Source organism: Pleurodeles waltl, chromosome 5 (genome assembly GCF_031143425.1).
Source record: "Pleurodeles waltl isolate 20211129_DDA chromosome 5, aPleWal1.hap1.20221129, whole genome shotgun sequence".
NCBI classification, from domain to species: Eukaryota; Metazoa; Chordata; class Amphibia; order Caudata; family Salamandridae; genus Pleurodeles; species Pleurodeles waltl.
In genome coordinates, this window is record NC_090444.1 from 911730920 (window position 1) to 911747297 (window position 16378).

The following is a 16378-nucleotide window of genomic DNA, read 5'->3' on the forward strand; positions in this document are numbered from 1 at the left end:
TCAGGTCCTCCACCCTTCTAGCCCAGGAAGGCCCATTCAGTATGCAGATGAGTGCAGGTGTGACTGAGTGTCCTGTGTTTGAGGTTGTCTGGGTGGAATGCACAAGGGAGCTGTCAACCAGCCTAGGCCAGGCATTGATTGGAGACAGGCTGTAAGGCACAGATGAATTTTAAGTACAGTACAGAGAAATGCTCACTTTCTAAAAGTGGTGTTTCTAAAATAGTAATATAAAATCCAACCTCACCAATAAGCAGGATTTTCTCTTGCCATTCTGGTTACCCCTTTCTGATCAGAATCTACCACTCAAACAGTACATGAAGGTAGTCCTAATGCTATCCTATGAAAGGAGCAGGCCTCACAAGAGGGGAAAACAAATTTAGGAGGTTTCCACTACCAGGACATATAAAACACACATGTACATGTCCCGCCTTTTACCTACTTAGCACCCTGCCCTATGGGTTACATAGGGCTACCTTAGGGGTGACTTATATGTAGAAAAAAGGGGCATTTAAGGCTTGGCAAGAACTTTTAAATGTCTAGTCAAAAGCAGTGAAACTGCACCCATAGGCCTTGCAATGGCAGGCCTGAGACATGTTTAAGGGGCTACTTATGTAGGTGGCACAACCTATGCTGCAGGCCCACTAGTAGCATTCAATTTACAGGCCCTGGGCACTTGTAGTGCACTTTACTAGGGACTCACAAGTAAATCAAATATGGCAGTTGGGAATTAACCAATGCTACTATGTTTGAGGGAGAGAGCATATGCTCTTTAGCAAAGGTTAGCATGGTAAAGTGCGCAGAGTCAAGAGACCAGCAAAAACAGTGTCAGAAAAGCGGATGGAGGTAGGCAAAAAGTCGAGGGATGACCACCCTAAGGCTGTCAGGTGTAACACTGATCTATTACCCTCTGACTCCACCTTCCTTCACCTCCACAAACACTACTGAGTTGTCTGTAACAGACTCCAAGTCCAGCCCATATCAAGAATGTATTGTGGAGTTTACGAAATTTGGCGGTGCCCCTGCAATAATGAACACATACCCGGTACAGCAGAAACCCAGGATTCCTGACATTATTTAACCTCGAAGGGGCCACCTACATGTCCTACAATTAGCACCTGGGTTATTATGGAAACTATGATAAAATGACCAGATAAAGCAACATGAGTAAATTAATATCTATCTGATGTCTCATAGCCTTTCCAGGACACTAGATATTGTAATAACTACCATTTGGCTCTACATGAATCAAGAACCTCATTTACTTCATACTCTGGTGACCCTTATTTTACAATTGGAGAAGGTAGCACCTTGTCTGGGTTGGTTTCTTTCTTAACCCTATAACTGAGTAGTACTGGCTAAATGTGCCATTTTATTGACAATAGGCATACTGCAGAATTCTTGACTAAGCTAGTGATCTTGAAAGGGCCCTCAAATTCTGGATGGAATCAAGGGTAGATAGATTCTCTAAGGATGGCTAAAATAAATCAGTCAGTTTGTAATGAGGATCTGCCTGACTAGCGCAATCTTGGAATCTTATTTTTTGCCTTTGCCCTCCTAAAATTTCGTATGACTTTTTGTGATTATCTCTTGTGTTATTCAGAATGCTCTGTAACTGAAGATACTAAGGATGGAGATGAAACTCTTGGCCAGATCAGATAAGAGAAGGATACTAATATGAGCAGGACAAAGGAGAAACTCCTGCAGGACAAATGAGAAACACCTAAAGCACTATGAAGGGAATTGTTATACTAAAGCTCAGCTAGAAAATTCCATTGTGATGAGTGTTCTTGGTGGTCCATTAAGAAACAGACATATTGTTCTAGGGCTTGAGTATTTCTCTCTATTTGTCTGCCAGCCTGAAGGGGGTAACTGCTGGAATGGAAGTGCATTATTCGTAACCAAGTGGTCAATCTTTTACAAAATTTAGAAGGAAACTGGCATCTTCTGTCTGAATTGATGATCATGGGCAGTCCATTAAGACTGATAACCTCCTAAAGAAAACCTGGGATAATTCAAAGTGTCTACGTACCTTATTAATTTGCTGTCTTTGTAAAACAGTCACTACAACTAGAATTGTAGTGCATTGGTCAGAAACAGGAATCTCAGCAAAGACGTTTACTGTTATGAGTCAGGGGTTGAATGGGTGTGTGCAAAGGTTACAATAGACCACTGGGTTTACTGTGAAGTAGTCTGCTCTGGCACAGTGATTTATGTATCTCTTCATGTCTTCATCCATCCCTTCCCATCAGAAAGGCTGTTTAAGAAGAACACCTGTCTTTCTACATCCTGCATGTCCTATATTTGGAGTGTCATGATATATACAAGATTCTGAAAGTATTTTCAGACATATATATAGTGAATTTGCATGCCATAAAAGACCATTAAATTTTATTGTATTCAACTGCTCCTTCCTTTTCATTTCCTGTTGATTGAAAAAAACATTTGTAAGTGCTGTCAGGAATGAGTGAGTGTCCTTTACGGCCTTCAACTGAAGAGCCTAGATGATAATTCTGCAAGTGATGCTTTCTCTTCTGTGGGTCAGGATAGGGCATCTGATTTGCAGTGATAACTTCCTGATCTGTAACTATCATATAGGGATCTAGAGAAGAAAAGGGACCAATGTGCATGCGAACGAGTGGAGCACTTCATTGTTTTGAGATAACCATGGTTCCGTTGGTCAGTCACACCATAACTGAATGTTCTGCACTTTCTAGAAAATGCCACAAGTGTTGGAATGCTTATGACCAAAACACTTTCTATCACATGGTGTTTAATTCCTCTCAGGAGGATTTAAAGTGCAGGAATAGAAGGCCACAGGATTCATGGCTATAGTAATCAGTTATATGTTGTGATAAAATAACCACAATTAATAATATGTCAGTTTCCATGATGAAAGCAAGTGAATGACTAAGATGCCTTATTATTGGAGCTGTTGTGTAAAACTTCCTTTAATTCATGAATGATTTCTCCTATGCTGGACTCATGCAAAAGAAACTTCTTTCTTGGTTAACTGAGTGAGTGGGAGGATTTTGGAAGAGAAATCTTGAATGAACGGTCAATAAATGTTAGTATAACTGAAGAATGTATCTCCTTGAGATGCAGAGGAACAGTCCACTCTCATACAGCTTTAGCTTTATCTAAATTAATTTGTACTTCATGATCAGTAAAATATAAACAATAAAAAGTGACAGCGATAATCCCAAATAAGCACTTCTCTACTTTGATGTACAGGGAATGATCTTTTTCTCATCATGACTTCTGTAACATGCCGTTGATATTTATTTTTGGACCCTGAAGATTGTCATTAATGAAATGTTGGAACGCAGTGGGATACATTGGGGAGGCAGAATGCTAAAAATACCAGATACTCATAGTGGCCATAATGGGCGTAGAAGACTGTATTTCATTCCTCATCTTCCCTGATGTGCACTAGATTATATGCATGCTGTAGATTAAAATTTAGATTTTGGTATCCTTTAGTTGATCTAACAATACTGAAATGAGGGGCAGTGGATACCAATTTTTGGTGGTAATTTGATTCAATTCTTGGTAATCCAAAGACAAGCATAACTTACTTCCAGGTCTTGGGACACATTAAATAGGTGCCCTTGCATTGGACATGGAGTGTCTAATAAACCCCTTCAGATTGTCATCCAAATATTCTTCAAGTGCCTGATCCTTTTTAGGAGTTAGTGGATACATTTTCCATGCTTTATCTTGGCCTCAGGGACCCTAATTGATGCCACAATCATAGGATCAGTGTGGGGGTAATGTATTGTCTCTGATTGTGCTAAATGCATCCAGATATTCTTGATAGGCAGCAGTGATCTGCATTGTGTTCTTGAAAGCTCTGAATTTAGATACAGCAAGTCATGTTGTTTCACAAGATAGCCCAAAGTAAGCAGTTATTTGGGCAGTAGGGATGTATACATTGAAGCATTTCCTGTTGCCAATCAATTAATGGATTATATGTCTATGTAACTGCTAAGTTCATAATTCAATGGTGAATGTAGGGGCATCAATCAAATCTAAAAATAATCAGAACTATGTTGCATTGACATTTAAAATCTTTGAGTTTTCTTTTTCCCAAGTAATGTCTCCAGTAGTCAATACCAAACATTGATACCTCTAATAATTTGCCTTTCTTCTTTCCTCATTTTTGTTAGGTGTACACTTCCTTGAAAGGTCCAGCCTATAAAACACACTGAGGCTCCCATAATTATAGGCCCAAATTGACAGTAGGCCTCTAGGAGTGGGCAATTCGACCCATAAATAAGAATGTACTTTGTAGTGGCAAACTCTTTTGTTGTAAGTCTGCTCGATCTGAGTTCTCCCTTAAAGATTGAACACTGGCTTTTCCGGCGTAAATTGGACAGTTCATAAGGAAATGTCCAGGTCTTCTCATGTTCTTTTACTTTTTCCTGGGCCATCAGGTGCTCCTCTAATTGCCCTATATGCATAGCTTCTTCTGGACCTTTCGTCGACTCTCTGTAGTGCTAAGTCTATAAGACCATTAAAATCAGTGAGAGAGTGAAATTACATCTTCATGTAAACATTAGTAGAAGTTGGTAGTTGCTGCTTGACCATCCATTCCAATTCTAAGAACAATTGATTGTAATTACTGATTTAATCAGATATCTTGCCCCTTTTTTGAGAGTAAGGAGCCCCATTTGGGCTTATAGTTGAGACTGGCATTTACCAAATATGTTCTTGAAATGTTACAGGAAAAGGAATAATGAGAAAACCAGAGACTCAGTATTGATTAACGGAATCTCCCAGGACAAGGCATTCTTGGGCAAATATAAAAGGATGAAAACAACCTTGAATTGATGCACCTGGACCAGCTGGGTCAGAGCAAACAAATGCAAGTTGCAGTGAACGAAAAAGGCTTGAGAGGCTTGGGTATCTCTGGAAAATCAATCTGGAACAAGCATACCTGAGGTAGAAATTTTGGAGCATTAGAATATTGTTTGTGAGTTTCTCACTGCCAGAAGGGGAGAACATTACTGAATTACAGTTATTTCCACTTCCAGAGGGACTTACATTAGAGGAGTGTAGCTGATTGATCATATCTTGCAGAAAATATCTTTCTTGTCAGTCTGTTTTTATCTCTTCATATAATTTACCAATGGCCTGATCTTTGGACCATAATGGGTTAGCATTGGAATCCATGCAGTACATGGGGCTGACAAACTGCACAGATTTACTGGAAATTAGGACAGCGACTTCAATACAAACACCTCTTCTTCTCCTTTCAGTCAATTATGGTCTGTAATGAACTCCAAAATCTGAAGTTACAGTGGGGGTGGGGAAAGGCAATAGAGAAAAAAGACACACCCCCATAAGCATTTTGGCCAGCTGGTCTTAGGATCAAAGCTGATGGAAGGCACGCAACTAGGATCCTCAGGCTGCAGTAGGGTAATCCCCGTAATCATATAAGACAAGGAACAACAAATAATCTAAGTAAACTTGTGCACATCAGGATACAATGTCTTGTGAGTATTAATGAAATTGCTTACCGGGGTATGAAAGCAGAAAAGCTGCGATAAACCCTTAGATGACTACAATACATTCCTTGAATTGAATACAAAATTCTCTTCCAATAGTAGAGACCCCAGGATGATTTGGAGAGTTTGAAGGTGGAGCAGAAATTCTGGAATGGCAGAAAGCAAAGATCACTATTGTCGAGACGGGGTCACTATCCTGAAAAGCAGGATGTCTGCAGGGGTGATGGTATGCCCCGACCTCTTGGATCACCTCTCTGCACTTCCTGGTGGAGGCAGGTCGTTGTTGACAGAGTGATAGTAGAGTTAGTGCACTCAACTTCCTTGAAACTGAGTCTCTCTTTCTGATATGGGCACGGAAGCGGTAGAAGAACACCGGGATGCTACATCACTTTTCTAGGATAATAATAACTGTTGACACAATTACTAACACTGCATTACCAAAAACCCAAACTGAGTACCATAACAATAAGTAGTGCGACACTAGGGCTGGCTTCACAGAGATTCACTGTTGCACACTACAATTAGAACTGTGGTTCCACTTATCATGCACAAGAAAGAAAAACAAGGGCATTAATTATATCACATATAACTTTCCTGCATGCATAGGGTTAAACTAAAAGGAACAAAAACAATCCACGAAATACAAATGTCCACTCTGGGTTTAAACAGTTAGGGTGGTGGCACAGTTTGGTTTGGTTTCACTGTGTGTGTGAAAAACCCTTCAAAAGCAAATTCCTCAAACCTGAAACACAGGCATGAATGACACAACTTAAATCCAAGAGTTATGCTATTAGAGAAAGAAAAGTCACGTATATGCTCTTTTAAAATTGCACTGTCACTTTTTGTAATACTTGAGCTCAATCAGATTTCCTGAAGCACATTTAGGCAAGTAACTACAATAATAATGTAGAATGTTCAGAAATGCATTTGTCTCTTCAAGATAAGCACTCTGCCAAAATACGAGGTCTAAAATACACCAGCTGTTCTAGGAAAGCGTGGTGCTCAAAGAACAAACTCCCTGGAGAATAATAGTCACTTAGCTGCAGCCTTTTCCGGAGGGCTGGAGGAATGCCTGGTGTCAGCTGGTACAGGAACGAAGAAAAGAATTACCTCAAGAGTCCTGAATATGAGGATGACAGCAGGGGTTGGGCTGCCAAATCAGATGCTGAGGTCAGGAAGCAAAACAAAGCCAAGCAGGGAGGCATGCTGCACTCTGTTATTTATAGCCAATCTGGAAAGCAGTTGAGTTTCCACATGTGGATGAGTCACTACACCCAATTAGAAGCACATCTCCACACCACACCCAATTAGAAGCACATGTCTACACCTGCTCACATTAGCAAACAAGGAAACAAGCATTGGTAAGACAAGCATTGATAAAAACCAATTGTGTAACACAGCACTTTATGTTTACTTAGAAACATGAAGGTTTAACCAAGAACAGAGCTATGATTTAACCCTAATCCCTAGGGATGCTGACAGATAATGCAGGAGGCACCTTGGGGATTCCTGACAACTATTAGTAGAAGGTTTAACCTTGTCGTAGTTTGGACTCTTGCTCTGAGCAAGACTGCTGGTCTCAGGATGACAGTACTTTCGTTTGTAGGTGACTAAGGCGGTCATTCTGACCGCGGCGGGCGGCGGTCGCCTCCCGCCATGCGGTTACCGCCGAATGACCGCGGCGGCCATTCCAACTTTCCCGCTGGGTCGGCGGGCGACCGCCAAAAGGCCGCCCGCCGGCCCAGCGGGAAAGCCCCTGCAATGAGGAAGCCGGCTCCGAATGCAGCCCGCGGAGTTGCAGGGGTGCGATGGGTGCAGTGGCACCCGTCGCGATTTTCACTGTCTGCAAAGCAGACAGTGAAAATCTGTATGGGGCCCTGTTAGGGGGCCCTTGCACTGCCCTTGCCAGTGGCATGGGCAGTGCAGGGGCCCCCAGGGGCCCCACAACACCCGTTCCCGCCATCCTGGTTCTGGCGGTGAAAACCGCCAGAAACAGGCTGGCAGGACGGGGGTCGGAATCCCCATGGCGGCGCTGCAAGCAGCGCCCCCATGGAGGATTCCCTGGGCCAGGGGAAAACCGGCAGCAAACCGCCGGTTCCCCTTTTCTGACCGCGGCTTTACCGCCACGGTCAGAATAGCCCAGGAAGCACCGCCAGCCTGTTGGCGGTGCTTCCGCTGCCCTCCGCCCTGGCGGTCGGAATGAGGCCCTAAGTCTTTTCCTACAACTAGTTGCAACAGTTGTCCAAACCTTACCGGCTCACTAGCAGTACCTCACCAGAAACACTATCGTAAAAGGTGATTTATGGCAGTCGTTTACGCAATGACTCAAAAATAAGATATCTCAGGGAATGTCGTGGTTAAACAGAGATGACCCTTTTCTCTGTCAGAGTCACCAGATCCTCGGGGTCCATGCACGTTCCCAACACTTCCACCACAAGACAGCTCCAATACTCTGATTAGATTTATCACAGAGTCTAAGAGAGTCCAAGTGGGGAAAAAGGGATTAGGACGGGAACAGCTGGGAAGGAGACCTGTAGGAAGCAAAAGGTTAAAACACAACATCAAAATTACATCTCAAGAAATCAGTACCATGCTACAACTCTAAGCTTCGTCTTTTCCGAAAAACATGAACAACCCTAGAATAATCCTAAAACTGACTAGGCTTTAGATGACCGAATACCTGAGGAGGAAACAGGAAAAGTTAAATAGGACTTTCTGATTCAAGTACTTTCTTTATCTTGAGAATCAGGAAACACTCTGAGCAATTTCTAAACAACCATATGAATCTCCTTTTAGGAATACATATCAGGAACACACAGAATTACATCTAGAACTCTGGTATTGTGTTGTGTTCATCTCAGAAAAAACATTGGGAAGTAAATTGCGCATACTGCAGATTTTCACATGAGTATTAAACACCATAAAGGTTTGTGCACCATGAAATCACACAACGTAGATTCAAGGAATAAATCACGCGACGTGTCAACTTGAAATGCTACCAAGAAAATGTCTTAGAATGGTAGCGCACAGTAACTTACATTATTTATACACGAGGAAAGAATTGCGCGTCTTGCCGATTCAAATGCCACCATACAAAAGCCAAGAAATGGTAGCGCACAATGAATAACATGAAAAAACACTCAAGGAAAGAATTGCGCGTGTTGCCGATTCGAATGCCACCATGTAAATGCCAGAAAATGGTAGCGCACAATGAACAGCATGAATTACACACGAGAAGCGAATCGCGCGTTTCGCCGATTCGAATGCCACCATGTAAATGTCAAGAAAAGGTAGCGCGCAATGAACAACAAAGTTAAATGCTCATGAAACGAGTTGCACGTCTTGCCAACTCGTAAAACATCATGTAAAAGTCAAGAAATATCAGCGCGCAATGAACAATAATGTAATAACAAAGTCAAATCTTTATGGAATAAATTGCGCGTCCTCCCTATTTGCAAACCACCATACAAATGTCAAAAAATGGCAGCGCACAAGTAATCTGTTATTCATTTAAGAATTAAAATCAAGAATATGAAGATTCTCAATTACGGTGTTGGGAAATGTCCAAACACCGTCTTACCTCCTGGAAATAGTGATCACCAATGAGAGATGAGTGCAGAAGACTGGAAAATCCAAATAGGCCGCCGGGACAGGAGCTCAGCAAGAAGCTGCTGCTCTGCACCGGGACCTCTGAATAGTGAGCACTGGAAGTTGGGCTGACTCTCTTTTATAGAGTCTTGGCCCAGCCTAGAACCCCGCCCAGGCATGTTGCAGGGAAAGTCTCCAGAAGGCCCTGGAAAGGGACCACACCCTAACACACTCTGAATGTCTGCAGCAACACATTGTAAATGTACAGTATTTATAAGCACCTTAAAAATGAATCTTTTGGATGGAATTCTGCAATGCAAAAGGTTAAACAATAACATATCATCACAATGCATAAATTACTTTATCTTGCAAGTGTTGGGTTTTTGCATTCTAGATGCCCGTAGAGCGCGCACTGTCCTGGTGTTGACAGTACTCCCCTCTCCCAGGCGCGCTCTAGGGCCTGGTTTATCTGGATTGAGACGATGAAAGCATCTCACAAGTACTGGAGCATGAACATCAGATGCGGAAACCCATGAATTACTTTCAGGGCCATAACCTTTCCATGAGATTAAGTACCATAGGTTACGCCCTCTCAGTTTAGAGTCCAACACTTTCTTGACTTCATATTCTTCTTCCCCCTGTACTAGAACAGGAGCTGGATGAGGGCGGACCTTTTTGACTGCCTTTTTTAAGAGGGAAGTATGGAACACTGGATGAATCCGTAATGATTTTGGCAATTGTAGTTTATAGGTCACAGGATTGATTTGCTGAAGAACGGTGTAAGGACCTATAAATTTGGGGTTGAACATGTGCTTCGTCTTGAAGTCTATATGTTTTGTGGAAAGCCACACTTTGTCACCAGGTTGACACTGCGGTCCCTCACAATGTTTCTTGTCATAATACTTTTTGTATTTTTGTTTGGCTTTTTCTAAATGTTGTTGAATCGATTTCTGAGTTTGATGCAAATGTTGAATGATTTCTGACACAGCTAGAGTGAGAGAGCTTTCTTGAGGAATTGTGATGGGCAAGGTGTCAGGATGATAGCCAAACAAACCAAAGAAGGGTGTAACGCCAGTAGAAGTGTGGAAGGAGTTGTTGTAGGCTAACTCAGCTAACCAGAGCATTGATGTCCATGAATTAAGTGCTTTTTCAGCGTAAGCACGTAGGTATTGCTTCAAAGTCTGATTTAGTCTCTCCGTTTGACCATCTGTTTGAGGATGGTGGCTAGTAAATAGGGTAGATGTCACTTGGAGTGTTTTACACCATGTCTTCCAGAAGTTGGAGGCAAATTGCGATCCCCGATCGGAGAGGATCACTTTTGGCAGTCCATGATAACGAACCACTCTATTCAGTAAGATAGTTGCCAGTTCACTAGAGGTGGGTAATTTCTTAAAGGCAATGAAATGTCCATATTTCGTGAGACTATCTACTACCACCAGAATTACTGAATGCTGTTGTACCACTGGCAGACCTGTAATAAAGTCTAAAGAGATGTGTTCCCACGGACGACTTGGGGTTGGGAGTGGGTGTAACAACCCTTTCGGTTTGGAATGACTTGTTTTAGTGCAAGCACAGACTTCGCAGTTGTTTACCATTGTTTTTACATCCTTTGTTAAGGTAGGCCACCAAAAATAGCGTTGGATTAATTCAAGAGTTTTAGGAGTACCAAGGTGACCTGCTGTAGGTATAACATGCAACCAATGAAACACTATCTTGCGAAGTTTGGTAGTGGGCACAAACAAACGAGCATCGTAAAAGGGTAATCCTTGCTTGATTGATCTTTTCGGATCTGCTTGGGCCCACGCCTGCCATTTTTCAACAGTGAATGAATTGCGGATGTCTTCAAAGAAATCTTCTGTTTTTATGATACATAGGACCTTGTCAGGAGCAATGATAGCTCTGGAGGTTTGAACTGCAGGCAATGTGGTAGACTCTTTGCGGGACAAGGCGTCAGCTTTGCGATTATCTTTACCAGGCCGGAAGGTTACCACAAAATCAAACTCTGCAAAAAACAGCATCCAGCGTAATTGCCGAGGAGTCAAAAGTCTGGCAGAACTCATGAATTGAAGATTGCGGTGATCAGTATATACTGTGACAGTATATTTAGCTCCCAACAAATGATGTCTCCATTCTTTAAAAGCGTCACGAATCGCCAGAAGCTCTTTTTCAGCAATGACATAGTTCTGTTCGGCTTCGTTCAACTTCCGAGACATGTAAGCTACACGATGAAGCTGACCAGTGTCTTTGTTTCGTTGTGAAAAGACTGCTCCTATCGCCACATCTGAAGCATCAGCTTCCACTATGAAAGGTCAATCCGCATCTGGATGAGTCAAGACTGGGGCAGTGGAGAAAGCTTCTTTCAAAGTTGAAAAGGCTTGGTCTGCTTCTGGGGACCATACACATTTTTCTTTCTTTCTTAATAACTTAGTAATTGGAGCCACTGTCTGGGAGAAATGATTGATGAACCTCCGGTAAAAATTTGCGAAGCCCAGGAAACATTGTACATCACGAACAGACTTTGGGATGGGCCATTCAGATACGGCTTTTACTTTCCTTTCTGCCACCACCATACCTTGAGGGGTAAGGATAACCCCTAAAAACTCAACTGTGGTAACAAGAAACTCACACTTGGTTAGCTGGCAATATAAATGGTGTTTACGAAGGGCTGCCAAAATTTTCTTGACATGTTGAACATGTTCATTCTCATTGTCTGAGTAGATCAAAATGTCATCAATGTAAACTATGGCAAAGATATCAAGGTACTCTCTAAGAACGTCATTTAAGAAAAATTGAAATGCTGCTGGAGCATTGCACAGACCAAAAGGCATGATGGTGTATTCAAAAAGGCCATATCTTGTTTTGAATGCCGTTTTCCATTCGTCACCCTCTCTCATTCTGACCAAATGGTAAGCACCTCGAAGATCAAGCTTCGTGTGGATTTTTGCTTTCTTTACTTGTTCCAGTAAGACCGGAATTAGAGGCAAAGGATATTTGTTCTTGATGGTGATTTTATTCAAGCCCCTATAGTCGATACAAGTTCGAAGCTCTCCGTTCGCTTTTGGAACAAAAAACAAAGGAGAAGCTGTGGGAGACTTAGAGGGGCGGATGAAACCATTCTCTAAGAATGTATCCAAGTATTTTCGTAAATGTTGATTTTCATGTTCTGACAGGGCATACACACGACAGTTGGGAAGTATTCCCCCTGGGACTAGATCAATTTGACAGACATAAGATCTATGAGGAGGTAAGTTCTCTGCTTCCTTCTCATCAAATACATCTTCATAAGACGAATACTGCTTGGGCAACTGAACTTCTTTCTCTGCGGCCGTAGCTATGTAAGAATGGCGAACTTCCGATTCTTGAGTCCTTTGGAGACAATGTTCTTTACATAGCACTGATGAGAACACGATCTTTCGTTCAGCCCAATTAATCTCTGGATTGTGATGAGTTAACCATGGCAAGCCAAGGATGATCCCATACTGGGGAGCATGGATCACGTCAAGGATGAGTTCCTCTTTATGTTTCTTTCTTTGATTTTTACCTTCACAAATTATTGTCAAGGGGACAGTCTGAAGAGTTATCGGACCTCCAGTCAAGAGTTTTCCATCAACTGCCTGAATGGTTTCTGGAGTCTTCTTTTCAATACATGAGATCTCCCATGCACGAACCAATTGGGCGTCAACAAAGTTTCCGGTAGCCCCAGAGTCGACTAGAGCCTTCTTGAAATAGGTATTTTTCTTGACCTGAACTCTTATTCCCAATTTTAGATGTTTGGATTGTGAAGGATCCACGGTGACACCCAAGAGCAACCTTTCTCTGCAACTTGGGTGCTTTAGATTTTCCGACTCGACTGATGCATTGGTTGCAACTTTCTGAACTGGGCCTCGCTTGCTCTTTGTTTTGATTGGACAATCTTTGGCGAAATGACCTTTCCGCCCACAATAGAGACATTGCCCATTTTTTCTGCGTAGATCCTTTTCGTCTTTGGTCAAAGGTCTCCTGATGGTTCCAATTTCCATCGGTTCCGGCGTTCTTTCTCTCGGAGTTCTTGAGTCTTTGTTATCATGAGCATGCCAAGAATGTTTTTCAGTCTTTTTAAGCGTTCCTTTTCGTTCATTTAAACGATGATCAAGCCTCAAAACAAGGTTTATTAAATCTTGACAGTTTCAGGTTGTGGGTCGATTCGCGCTAAGATGTCTTTTAGCTCCTCTTTGAGTCCCCTGTAAAACAAGGCCGCTTCTTTTTCTTCAGGCCAGGATGTCTCAGCGACCAGCCGATTAAAGTTGGCTAAATATGACACTAAGTCCTGATTCCCTTGGCGTAAGTCTAATAATTCACGATCTGCTGACTGTGTTACAGTTCTACGATCGAAAACTCTCTCAAATTCACGAACAAAATTTTTCCAGTTGTACAACAGGGGACTATTTTTACGCACAAGAGGAATAGCCCAGGTAGCTGCATCTCCAGACAGATATGACAACAAGAAAGCTACTTTAGACTGGGCATCAGGGAAAGTATGTGGTCTGCAGGTGAAGTGAAGTTCCACTTGAACCAGAAAAGATTGCGCTTTCAAGGGATCACCTGAGAAGCGTTCTGGGGTAGCTAAAGGAATGGCTGAAGGAACATTGAGGGAAATGTTAGTCGGACTACCTCCAGAAGTCTGAGAAGAAGTACCTGGCCAAGATACACCTGTGGGACTTTGTTCTTTCTTCTCAACCTTATTCTGTAACTGACTCACCCTCTCAGCTAGACTATTTGTCAAATCCTTTGATGATACCACTCCTGACTGGAGCTGGGTGATAGCCTTGACTAGCTCGTCCAGTGTGGCCATGCTGAGAACATACACAAACCAGGAGGATAATCATTTGTGGGCTCACTATTCTGTCAGAGTCACCAGATCCTCGGGGTCCGTGCACGTTCCCAACACTTCCACCACAAGACAGCTCCAATACTCTGATTAGATTTATCACAGAGTCTAAGAGAGTCCAAGTGGGGAAAAGGGGATTAGGACGGGAACAGCTGGGAAGGAGACCTGTAGGAAGCAAAAGGTTAAAATATAACATCAAAATTACATCTCATGAAATCAGTACCATGCTACAACTCTAAGCTTCGTCTTTTCCGAAAAACATGAACAACCCTAGAATAATCCTAAAACTGACTACGCTTTAGATGACCGAATACCTGAGGAGGAAACAGGAAAAGTTAAATAGGACTTTCTGATTCAAGTACTTTCTTTAGCTTGAGAATCAGGAAACACTCTGAGCAATTTCTAAACAACCATATGAATCTCCTTTTAGGAATACATGTCAGGAACACACAGAATTACATCTAGAACTCTGGTATTGTGTTGTGTTCATCTCAGAAAAAACATTGGGAAGTAAATTGCGCACACTGCAGATTTTTATATGAGTATTAAACACCATAAAGGTTTGTGCACCATGAAATCACACCACGTAGATTCAAGGAATAAATCACGCGACGTGTCAACTTGAAATGCTACCAAGAAAATGTCTTAGAATGGTAGCGCACAGTAACTTACATTATTTATACACAAGGAAAGAATTGCGCGTCTTGCCGATTCAAATGCCACCATACAAAAGCCAAGAAATGGTAGCGCACAATGAATAACATGAAAAAACACTCAAGGAAAGAATCGTGCATGTTGCCGATTCGAATGCCACCATGTAAATGCCAGAAAATGGTAGCGCACAATTAACAGCATGAATTACACACGAGAAGTGAATCGCGCGTTTTGCCGATTCGAATGCCACCATGCAAATGTCAAGAAAGGGTAGTGCGCAATGAACAACAAAGTTAAATGCTCATGAAATGAGTTGCACGTCTTGCCAACTCGTAAAACATCATGTAAATGTCAAGAAATATCAGCGCGCAATGAACAATAATGTAATAACAAAGTCAAATCTTTATGGAATAAATTGCGCGTCCTCCCTATTTGCAAACCACCATACAAATGTCAAAAAATGGCAGCGCACAAGTAATCTGTTATTCATTTAAGAATTAAAATCAAGAATATGAAGATTCTCAATTACGGTGTTGGGAAATGTCCAAACACCGTCTTACCGCCTGGAAACAGTGATCACCAATGAGAGATGAGTGCAGAAGACTGGAAAATCCAAATAGGCTGCCGGGACAGGAGCTCAGGAAGAAGCTGCTGCTCTGCACCGGGACCTCTGAATAGAGAAGGAAGTTGGGCTGACTCTCTTTTATAGAGTCTTGGCCCAGCCTAGAACCACACCCAGGCATGTTGCAGGGAAAGTCTCCAGAAGGCCCTGGAAAGGGACCACACCCTAACACACTCTGAATGTCTGCAGCAACACATTGTAAATGTACAGTATTTATAAGCACCTTAAAAATGAATCTTTTGGATGGAATTCTGCAATGCAAAAGGTTAAACAATAACATATCATCACAATGCATAAATTACTTTATCTTGCAAGTGTTGGGTTTTTGCATTCTAGATGCCCGTAGAGCGCGCACTGTCCTGGTGTTGACATTCTCACAGATATATTATGTCTCATACAAACAAAGGCAATAACACAGATGCAGTGAAGTTATAATAGTTTTTATTTAACATAACTGAAATTTGCGATAAGTTGCATGAACTGCAATGATTAGGATAATGAATATACCAAGCAACAGTATTGTTAAGAAGAGAGTCATGGTTATGAAGACCCTCACCATTTTGCAATATATGAAAGAAATATATATGTATATAGAAGATGGAATATGCCCTAATACCCTAATGAGAATAGGCCTAACCTCCTACCTAAAGGAGAGCTGGGTTTGCTAAACCTAATCTGCCAAAGCCGTGTCCATGAGAGGAGCCCCCAACCCTCGTTACCTTGGAATGAGGTCTCTATCTCAGACTCCGTAGGGACACGAAGACTGGGTCAGCGTCAAGACGACTGCAGCATCGGTATCAGCGATGGTGGCGATGCCCTCTGGTCGGAATCCCTCTGATTATCTGTCTAAAAGGGTGATGTATTTATACAGATCTACAAGGTCCCCTAACGTAGGTGTATTCCAAAACAATAGATAACAGGCATGCTTGGGACGGCAATTAATATCAACATCCCTCGAAAGTATAGAGAGGGAAAATCCCTAAGTGTGAACACCTACTGTTTGTTTGTCTTTCGCGCTTGATCTTGACGCCTTGGCGCAGTGACACTGATAATAAAACTCATACCAAGTGGCTTAACTATAAACAAGGCAGCCATCTTAGAGGAAATAAATAATTAAATGAGCTAAGACAGAGCAAGCTA